This window comes from Lithobates pipiens, unplaced genomic scaffold (assembly GCF_037356315.1).
Source record: "Lithobates pipiens isolate NorthernLeopardFrog02 unplaced genomic scaffold, aLitPip1_a1.2 Scaffold_23, whole genome shotgun sequence".
NCBI lineage: Eukaryota > Metazoa > Chordata > Amphibia > Anura > Ranidae > Lithobates > Lithobates pipiens.
The window spans coordinates 326,561,151-326,572,385 of record NW_027507785.1 but is presented as its reverse complement, the minus strand read 5'-3'; the positions used below and the strand labels follow the sequence as shown (position 1 = coordinate 326,572,385).

At 43.9% G+C, this 11,235-nt stretch overlaps 1 pseudogene; it reads left to right on the top strand.

Annotated features, from left to right (window-relative positions):
* Positions 1-1,220: 1,220 nt before the first annotated feature.
* LOC143927059 (small ribosomal subunit protein uS12 pseudogene) lies at positions 1,221-1,659 on the top strand (annotated as a pseudogene).
* The last annotated feature ends 9,576 nt before the right edge of the window (positions 1,660-11,235 follow it).

The following is an 11,235-nucleotide window of genomic DNA, read 5'->3' as shown; positions in this document are numbered from 1 at the left end:
TTATGGCCAGTAGATGGAGTTGATGATCATAGGAAACAAATATGTATTTATTTACTATGATCATTAATTCCCTCCAGTGGCCATGATTCCCTATGATCACCAGCTCCATCTAGTGGCCATAAGGCAGTATTTTTCTGATTGTGGTATTTCAGGAATATACTGCATTATAGCCAGTAGATGGAGTTGATGATCATAGTAAAAAAAAAGTATTTATTCCCTATGATCATCATCTCCCTCTAGTGGCCATAATGCAGTATTCTTCTGACTGAGGTATTTTTGGAAAATAATGCTATATGGGCACTAGATGGAGCTGATGATCATAGGAAACAAATATTTATTTATTTACTAAGAACATTAGCTCCCTCTAGTGGCCGTGCTGCAGTATTTTAATGATTGAGATATTTGAGGAATGTACCACATTATGGTCACTGGATGGTGCTGACAATCACAGTAAATAAGTATTTATTCCCTATGATCATCAGCTCCATCTAGTGGCCATAAGGCAGTATTTTTATGATAGAGGAATTTCAGGAAAATGCCAACTTATGGCCATTAGATGGAGTTGATGATCATAGGAAACAAATATGTATTTATTTACCAGGATCATTAACTCCCTCTAGTGGCCATGACGCAGTGTTTTTATGATTGAGGTACTTGAGGAATAGACTGCATTTTGGCCACTAGATGGAGCTGATGATAGGTAACAAATATTTATGTATTTACTATGATCATTAGCTCCATCTGCTGGCCATATTGTGTCATTTTCCTGAAATACCTCATCATGGCAAGTGGACCTTGGCCCCCGAGAGGCCGCATATTTGTGTAGCAGATTGCCAAACACAGCTGTGCCACTAGCTTGTGCTCCCAGCACAGTTACTGGTGGATAACGGAAAGCTCCCAATCTCTGCTTGCGATCTGGAGCTTTCCAAACATGTGACAGCCAATCACGGCGGTCACATAATCACAAACCCCACCCTGCCTCCCGGCATCTGAAACCCCTTAAAGGGGGCGGCGCCAAGAGCTTAAAAACGGCCAAGGACCGCCTTCATGTCACCTTGATTGAGCCCAACGCATTTCGTCAAGCTTTTAGAGAAACGGGAACTCTCATAGTGACCTAAAAATGGACCAAATGCAATTCAGGGGGCCGCGAAGGGAGATGCCGGCCCATGTGATCCTCAAAGGTTTAAATTAAAATTATGTTTCTGGGGAGACGGTCTTTCCTGGGACAGGCAAGATGGGCAAGTGCCGTGGTCTTCGTACAGCAAGAAATCTCCGTAACCACCGACGTGAGCAGAATTGGCACGACAAGCAGTACAAGAAGGCCCACTTGGGGACTGCCCTAAAGGCTAACCCTTTTTTGGAGGTACTTCCCATGCTAAAGGAATCGTCCAGGAAAAAGTTGGCGTTGAGGCTAAGCGGCCAAACTCTGCCACCAGGAAGTGCATCAGAGTGCAGCTAATCAAGAAAATGACAGGTTTCGTACCAAACGACGGTTGTCTGAACTTTATTGAGGAAAACGATGAAGGGTTGGTTGCTGGATTTGGTCGTGCTGGTCATGCAGTTGGTGACATTCCTGGTGTGCGGTTCAAGGTTCTCAAAGTAGCCAGTGCTTCACTGTTGGCCTTGTACAAAGGCAAGAAGGTGCGACCAAGATCATGAATCTTTGTCATTGTTTAATAAACCTCATTCACAAAAAAAAATAAAAAATTAAAACAACGTTTATTCAAATTAAATAGAATTTTTATTTCTTTTTTTTTAAGCAAAAAATTGGTGCTGTTCTAAGGATATGTATGATACATTAAAAAGGGGAACCCCAGGGTGCATTTAAAGGGGAATGCCCTTTATTTTTTACTTTTGCCAGTACACATTTTGACCCATTGTTGAAAATATATTGTATGACTTCACAATTGATTTGCTTGCAGTTCCATATTCTTCTTTTTTTTTTTTTTTTTTTTGTCTTTCTATATATCAAGCATGTACCTCTCCCGCTGAACAACTGCTGCGATAAAACCGAGGGTTGGCGATTCTCAATCACTCTGAGAAGTCTCATAAACTTGTATTGGAAGGAGCTGCTAAGCAGGAAGCGGGGCCTGCCGACGTAATGAGGAAATATGGCCGCCCCGCGGACAAATGTAAATACTAACTACCGTATTTATTTTATACGCGCCGGCGTATAACACGCACCTCAAGTTTAGGAGGGAAATTTAAGGGAAAAAAACTTACATTTAAATGCCCATCAATGCAGCCTTATCAGTGTCATTTGCAGCCTTGTCATGCAGCCTGTCCTCATTGCAGCCTTGTCATGCAGCCTTGTAATGCAGCTTGTCTGTCGTTGTAGCCTTAGTGCATTAGTGATGTCCGCTTATTTTTTTTAAAATGGCGCCGCCGAGATGTCCTGACCTTCTCGGCGGCTTTCGGCCACCTCGGACCTTCTCGGCGGCTTTCGGCCACCTCGCACCTTCTCAGCGGCTTTCGGCCACCTCGGACCTTCTCTGCGGCTTTCGGCCGCTCTCTGATCTCGGCGGCTTTCGGCCGCCGAGATGTCCTGTGTATCTCGGCGGCGCCCGGAAGTTCTTGGCGGCTTTCGGCCGCTCTCGGACAGTCTCGGCGGCTTTTGGCCGCCTCGGCCCTTCTCGTCGGCTTTCCGCCGCTCTCGGACCTCGGCGGCTTTCGGCCGCTCTGGGACCTTCTCGGAAGGTCCGAGAGTGGCCGAAAGCCGCTGAAAAGGGCCGAGGGGGCCGAAAGCCACCGAGAAGGTCCGAGGTGGCCGAAAGCCGCTGAGAAGGTCCGAGAGCGGCCGAAAGCCGCCAAGAACTTCCGGGCGCCGCCGAGATACACAGGACATCTCGGCGGCGCCATTTTAAAAAAAATAAGCGGACATCACCAAAAAATCGTGCGGAAATCTCAGAGTATCGGCGTATAACACGCACCTGATTTTAAGGGGAAAAGGGTGCGTGTTATACGCCGATAAATACGGTATTCACAGACACGAGGTGTTTACGGCATCAGCACACATTACAGAGATTTAAAGTTTAATCTGATTACGTCTATTATGCAAACTTCTAAATTTAGACAAAAAGGTCCCTTTAAGTAACTGCCCGGCTCGTGTTTACTTGGCATTTGCTATGAGCTCAGCCTTTAACAATGTAATAGTTTAATCCCCTCTAAATGTATTTTCTCAGATTTAATTAAAACATAAAGGCCAAGGCATTCATATACGGAGACATTAGAGAACCTTCCATTCACAAGTACATGGAGAAGACCAAGTGGAAAGGACAGTACGGCCCCAGAGATCTGCAACATGTTAAAGGAACTTTCCAGAACTTCTGTCGTTATCTACTGTTGTGTACATTTTATGAAGAAGTATTTTAATATGTATTGTCACAGTGTCTCCCAGTGTTAGTTCCCCCGTAAAGAGCTGACCGGGACAGACTGACACTGGTTGAGATCCGTTAGGTAGTGGAGAACTTCCTGAGGTTGGAGAAAGGGTGTTTGTGGAGTGAGGATATGTCTGCCGGCGAAAGGGCTCCTGTGCGATGCAGAGACGTTTGTCTAGGGGGAGGTGTTCGCTCTGCAAACACATTATCAGTTTAGCGGATGTGCGCTCGTGTCACCCCTGTATGCCTGATCAACATAGTAGGAACAGTAGTCATTGGTTGTTGTATATAGTCATATCCTTGTTTGGTCACATCCTGTGTCGTCACTTCCTGTGTCGTCACTTCCTGTGTCGTCACTTCCTGTGGACGAAGCAATTGGCTATTGGAGCCAGGACTTCCTGCTTGTGATTTATTTTGTCTTTGAATAAAAGCAAGAGCCTCTGCCCAGGAGGGGGCAGTCATGCTGAGATGAGGACGTAAGCATGGTCATGTCTGTTTACTGGGGAAATGCGGGAGACATAGGTTAACCACTTCCCGACCAGCGCACGACGATGTACGTCGACAGAATGGCACGGGCAGGCATATTGGCGTACATGTACGTCCAATATTCGATGCCGCCCTGCCATCGGGAGCGCGCCGCCGGCGGCGCGCTCCCGCGCTGGTCGGGACCCCCGTGAGTCCGGTCACGGGACCCGCGGACTCGATCGCCGCGGGCATCCCCGCGATCGTCTCACGGAGCGGCCGAATGGAGGAAATGCTGTATAAACAACATTTTTCCATTCTGCCTAGCAACTAGTGACGCTGATCTCTGCTCCATGTGATTGGAGCAGAGATCTGTGTACACTAAATGAAAGCCCAACCCCCCCACAGTTAGTAACACACCCCTAGGAACACTTAACCCCTACACTGCCACCCACTGGTTAACCCTTTCACTGCCAGTGTCATTTACACAGGAATCACTGCATTTATATAGCAGTGATTACTGTATAAATGACAATGGTCCCAAAAATGTGTCAAAAATGTCCGATGGGTCCCCGACAATGTCGCAGTCACAATAAAAATCGCTGATCGCCGCCATTACTAGTAAAAAAAAAAAATAATAAAAAATTATTAATAAAAATGCTATAAAACTATCCCTATTTTGTAAACGCTATAACTTTTGCGCAAACCAATCAATAATCGCTTATTGCGATTTTTTTTACCAAAAATATGTAGAAGAATACGTATCGGCCTAAATTGAGGGAAAAAAATGTTTTTTTATATATTTTTGGGGGATATTTATTATAACAAAAAGTAAAAAATAATGCGTTTTTTTCAAAATTGTCGCTCTATTTTTGTTTATAGCGCAAAAAATAAAAACCGCAGGGGTGATCAAATACCACTAAAAGAAAGCTCTATTTGTGGGAAAAAAAGGACGTCAATTTTGTTTGGGAGCCACGTCGCACGACCGCGCAATTGTCAGTTAAAGCGACGCAGTGCCGAATCGCAAAAAGTGGTCTGGTCTTTGACCAGCAAAATGGTCCGGTCTGAAAGTGGTTAAGTAACATGCATTATACCATTAGACGGAAAGGGCGCATGTTAGTGCAGGTGAGATTGATTATAGCCAAATCTGCACCACACCACTTTCTAATTACTGTATATCCAACACACCCTCCATAAGATAGAAAATACTCTGCTCCTGACCTTATCTCTGCCTTTATGGTTACACCCTCCACCAGCAGTTCTCACCCTCCAACATGACCCTCTATCAGATAGAAAATACTCTGCTCCTGACCTCCTCTCTGCCTTTATGATTACACCCACCACCGGGATTTCCCACCCTCCAACATGACCATCCATGACCATCCAATACTCTGCTCCTGACATTCTCTCTGCCTTTATGATTAGACCCTCCAAAAGGATATGCCACCCTCTAAAATTACCCTCCATGAGATTTTTTATTTTTTTTTAAATACAACTTATGAATAATAAATATAATTAATAAACAATATGAAATAAATATTGAAGTTTCAATATATTATCTTAACTTTTAATAAAAATTAATGAATAAATTAAATAATATATAGTATTATAAAAACAATATCATTGTTGTATTAATTGTATTTATGTATTTATTTATTTCTTTTATAGTGATTGTTAGGTGGAACCCCAACTAGTTTTGGCTTTCAGATCTAACATAGGCCCGACCTTCAGGTATCTTTTTTAATTTTATTTTTAAATTTTTAATTAAATTTTTATTATATATATATATATATATATATATATATATATATATATATATATAATTTTTTTATTTTTTTTTTCCCTATTACAAAATTTTTCATTTTCCTTCCCCTCTTTTTTCTAAATCTAAATTGGTTTACAAATTATATATAGATATTTATACATGCGTGCCTGTGTAGGCCTTTCACAGACATGCATATTATATGTTTCTTTATCTATTTTCAGGAAAGGGGCCCCCCATTTTTCTTTCGGGAAATTGAGGCCAAGAGGATTACCAGCAATCTGTAATTAAAACCAAAAAATATACTTTTGATATTTCCTTCTTTTGCCCCTCCCTCTTTTGCCATGGGATAACACCTTCATCGATAAACCATCCACAGGCTGATCTATCTTAGTTTTTAATGTTCTCCATTTGCAACATTGAGACATATACAATTTACCTTTAATATGTAAGTAAATATTTTTGTAAACAGTGTACCTCGTACTTTGAAAAATGCTTACATTGTAAAACAACTCATCATGCGATTATTATATTTTTCTGCACTTTCAATGAAAATTTCTCTCTCTTTCTTCTACGCCCCTGAAGAAGGAATTTTCCGAAACGCGTCGGGTGTAAGAAGATTGTTTCAAATTTATGTCTGATACAGTGATTTGTATTATCAATGTGCAAACCTGCTTTTATGTATGATCTTAAATAAATAATTGTTTTATTATATATATAGAATTCTCTTTCTGATATTACTCTATTGAAATCCTTCCAGTTTTCATAAATATATTGTGTTGCCTATAAAGTCCACCCAGGGGAACCCCCTTTTCTTTCTCTATGTGAATTTTGGATGTGGCACACAACAAGCACCATACCTGCCATTCGCTTCCCATTGCTCCATAAGATAGAAAATACTCTGCTCCTGACCTTCTCTCTGCCTTTATGATTACACCTACCACCAGGATATCCCACCCTCCGACATGACCCTCCATAACATAGAAAATACTCTGCTCCTGAACTTCTCTCTGCCTTTATAATTACACCCACCACCAGGATATCCCACCCTTCCAACATGATCCTCCATCAGATAGAAAATACTCTGCTCATGACCTTCTCTGCCTTTAGGATTACACTCTTCACCAGGATATCCCACCCTCCAACATGGCCCTCCATAAGATAGAAAATACTCTGCTCCTGACCTTCTCTCTACCTTTAGGAAATACACCCTCCACCAGGTCTATGAAGGGTGACCTATGTGCCCCAGGAGCCCACTATACCCTCTGATGGTACACCTGTATATAGGTCTATGAAGGGGTGACCTATGTGCCCCAGGAGCTCACTGTCCCTTCTGATGGTACAACTGTATATAGGTCTATGAAGCACGACCTATGTGCCCCAGGAGCTCACTATCCCCTCTGATGGTACACCTGTATATAGGTCTATGAAGGGCGACCTATGTGCCCCAGGAGCTCACTATCCCCTCTGATGGTACACCTATATATAGGTCAATGAAGTGCGATCTATGTGCCCCAGGAGCCCACTATCCCCTCTGATGGTACAACTGTATACAGGTCTTTGAAGGGTGACCTATGTGCCCCAGGAGCTCACTATCTCCTCTGATGGTCACCTTTTTATAGGTCTATGAAGTGCGATCTATATGCCCCAGGAGCTCACTATCCCTTCTGATGGTACAACTGTATACAGGTCTTTGAAGGGTGACCTATGTGCCCCAGGAGCTCACTATCACCTCTGATGGTACACCTGTATATAGGTCTATGAAGCGCGACCTATCTGCCCCAGGAGCTCACTATCCCCTCTGATGGTACACCTGTATATAGGTCTATAAAGGGCGACCTATGTGCCCCAGGAGCCCACTATCCACTCTGATGGTACACCTGTATATAGGTCTATGAAGGGCGACCTATGTGCCCCAGGAGCTCACTATCCCCTCTGATGGTACACCTGTATATAGGTCAATGAAGTGCGATCTATGTGCCCCAGGAGCCCACTATCCCCTCTGATGGCACAACTGTATACAGGTCTTTGAAGGGTGACCTATGTGCCCCAGGAGCTCACTATCTCCTCTGATGGTACACCTGTATACAGGTCTATGAAGGGTGACCTGTGTGCCCCCCCTTTGTGTTCGCTCTCATTAAAAGTTTTTGCAGCAAATGGGAACATATAATATAATATAGATATATATATATATGACAGGTTACTTCTGAAACAATGAGATAGCAAAGGCGGCGGTGGCGGCATCGTATTTCTTGGCGGTGAGAGTGCTCCTTCTGCGTGCGTCATTACTGTAAATCTTGTTTAAGTGCTCTGGAGAGCGGAGCGTTAAACAGTCTCTGTGTCATTGACATGCAAATAGGAAGATTCACTAATGAGAGTGAATAGGAGAGCAGAGATGAAACCAGAGAGTGTGCGAAGAAATAAACTCCCATCGTACCTGCTTGACGGGCAGAGCGGCAATGGCAAATACGTAATAATGTGCTGAGTGCAATGACACAGGAACAAGGCCCCTGAAGCCTTCAAAATAGACCTTCAAGTTCAATTCCTTCTCTCTTAGATGCTCAAGATAAACTCTCTGTTGTCACATTGTTGTTCATTTACTCTCTTTAAATGGCCTTCTATGTGTCCCAGTCTGTACAGAACAGGCAGGGAGGGTGAAAGAGATGAAGTGAGTCACCTTTCTATTTACCTTTCTATTCTAGGCTTGAGCTATTCAGCACTGTAAATATGCCAAGCAGTCAGGATCTTGTGCAGAGTCTATACCAAACCTATACTGTATCTGTGCTGCATTCAGGTTGGCTGAGACTGTCAATGCCAGTGCAGCAATGCTCCTAAAGGGCCTCAACGCTAGCTGGCAGAAGAACTTCTCAAAGGACTGCCATTGCAATTATAATTATTCTACAAGCCCCCTTTGTTCCCCGACCCCATCTGCTTCCATTCTCCTGTCAGGGCCGGGCTCAGCCCTTCCTTCTCTAAGCTGGCCGCGCAGCTGTCGGCTAATTGCCAGCTCCTTTTTCTCCACAGTTACTCAGCTGTTGATGATATCCTGCTCGTCAGTCCTGCCTACTTAGGCCGTCCAGCCCAGAGGATCTCTGCTTTTGCCTTGGTCAGCATCACAGAGACTATCTCCTGCATTCCTGTTAAAAAACTTGCTTGGCTGACATCCCTTCTGGCTCCAGATCCTGCTTGCTGCTTTACCACGCTCACCTCTGGCTCACTGATGTTTGGCTATGTTTTGACTACGTATTGTTCTATGTACTTTTATTATTAAACAAGTGGGAACTGTTCTTCTATCTCTGTCTGATTTCATGGTTTCTGACACCTCCATTTCTTCTGGACAGTACATACCCAGTCGGTCTAGGACTAGCCACCATAAATATGCTCTAGCAATATAGTTCCAGCACTCGGTACATTAAACCTTACTACTGCTTCTGCCTGTACTACCTGGTTTGATGCCTTTTTCTTTGCTATAGCACTATTATTGTGTATTACTTCCAGTGATAGTGTATGTCGCCCCCAATCTGGGGTGTCAGGGGGGGCGGAGGTTCTTGAGACGGTTGAGGCAAAGAACAGAGGACCATTCCTATCCAGCGGCTCCAACAAGCGTAGCACTCCACCACCATACCTTCACCGAGTTCCGGGGTCTGTATACCTGCTGTGTCTATTATGAGCGTCTCCCACCATCCAGGAATTATATTGGAGTATTCAAGACCTACAAAGACAGATTTATCCAACCTCCACCAATAACAGAAACATCACATTGGGTTGGAGTGACCCTTTAAGCTAGCTGTATTCAAAAATGCGACAAACTACTTTTTTCCATGAACACATGATTGCATTGAATGTTCTTCTCTCTCTGCAGTGATATTCTGTATTTTCCATCCCCGGCTCTTGTATTAGCATTGGATGAGAAATATTGAAAGTTCTCAGTGATCCCACAGTGGACATCATGAAAGGCAAGATGAGACGCCGACCGGGGGGTCACCTGTCCGAGCCGTCTCTCCCCGCCGCTGTGCCAGGCCGCCGTGACAGGCAGCGGGAGTGCGGAGACAGAGATGTCCTCTGTGCTGGAGCTGAGTCTGCACAACGTCCGCAACCCACCTGGAATCTTTTTATCCTTCTCTTCTGTTCTCCGGATCATCACAGCGCCTGCCTTCACATATGCAGAGCAGTCCCTGCCCGAGGCATTTCACATTCCTAAAGCCAAACTCCGAGCGCAAAAACTTTCTTCAAAATATGTTCTTCAATATTAGCCACCAAAAGCCTTAGAAAACCCAGATATTGCCTTGTAAAAGTTGTGGTGACATCACCATTGTTCTGTGCTTAGTCTGAGCTGTGGGAGGGGCCCATCAGACTCCACCTATTACAAGCAGGAGGGGGCGGAGACCATGACAGTCACCCTGCACAAGCAGAGAGAGAGAGCAGAGCTGGGGGAGTGGCCCAGCAGACCCCACCCACTACAGTCTGCCTGCAGGAAACGACAGGAAGGGGCGGAGACAAGACCAGTCGCCATGCACAGGGAGAGATAGCAGAGCTGTGGGAGGGGCCTAGCACACTCCACCCACTACAGAAAACTACAGGAGGGGGCGGAGTCAAGACCAGTCACCCTGCAAACGGAGAGAGAGTAGAGCTGTGGGAGGGGCCACAGTGGACTCAATACACTACAGGCTGCCTGCAGAAAACTACAGGAGGGGGCGGAGACAGGACCAGTCACCATGCACAGGGGGAGAGAGCAGAGCTGTGGGAGGGGCCCAGCAGGTTCCTCCCACTACAGTCTGCCTGCAGGAAACGATGGGAGGGGGTGGGGACAAGACCAGTCATCCTGCACAAGGCGAGACAGCAGAGCTGTGGGAGGAGCCCAGCAGGTTCCACCCACTAGAGAAAAACGACAGGAGGGACGGAGAAATGACCAGCAATGCAATTCGTTTTGTTCCAAGTTCGTTTTTTTTAACATATTTCAACAAATTAGTACATTTGGAAATATCCGAGATAATGAAAACCTGTTTAACAATTTTTTCCGAAATTCTGAAATTCGAAAATCTGAAAACCCGAAAATCTGAAATAATAACTAACTAATAATAATGCAACTATTACTAACTAATAAATTAAATTAGAATGTAACTAATTAATAATAATAAATAATAATAATAATAATAAAAACGTTTTATTATTATTTATTATTAATTTGATCCGTTCCATTTGTTTAGATGCGGCATTCGTTATTTTGGATAATTCGTAACTTTGGATACATTTGTATTCATTGCATTTACTAACAGCCAAATTTAAAAGGAAATTCCAATGCCTATAATTTAATAGTTATTATTAGTTAGTTCTTTCGAATTTTTGGATTGTTTAATTTACTAATTTACGAATTTTCGAATTCACAAATTTTTTAATTTACGAGTTGCAATCATAACAAATGACCTGAAAAACGAAAAAAAAAAAAAACAATGAACGAAAATGAACACATTTTTTCGGCAGTGCATGTGTCTAAAGCCGCGTACACACGTAGCCGTCTGTCCGACGGACTTAGTCTGGCGGACTTACCGCCAGACTGTCCGTCGGACTTTCCGAACGGGCTACTTGCCCACACACAGCACTTTTTCTGCGGACTAATACGGCGTACTAAGTCCG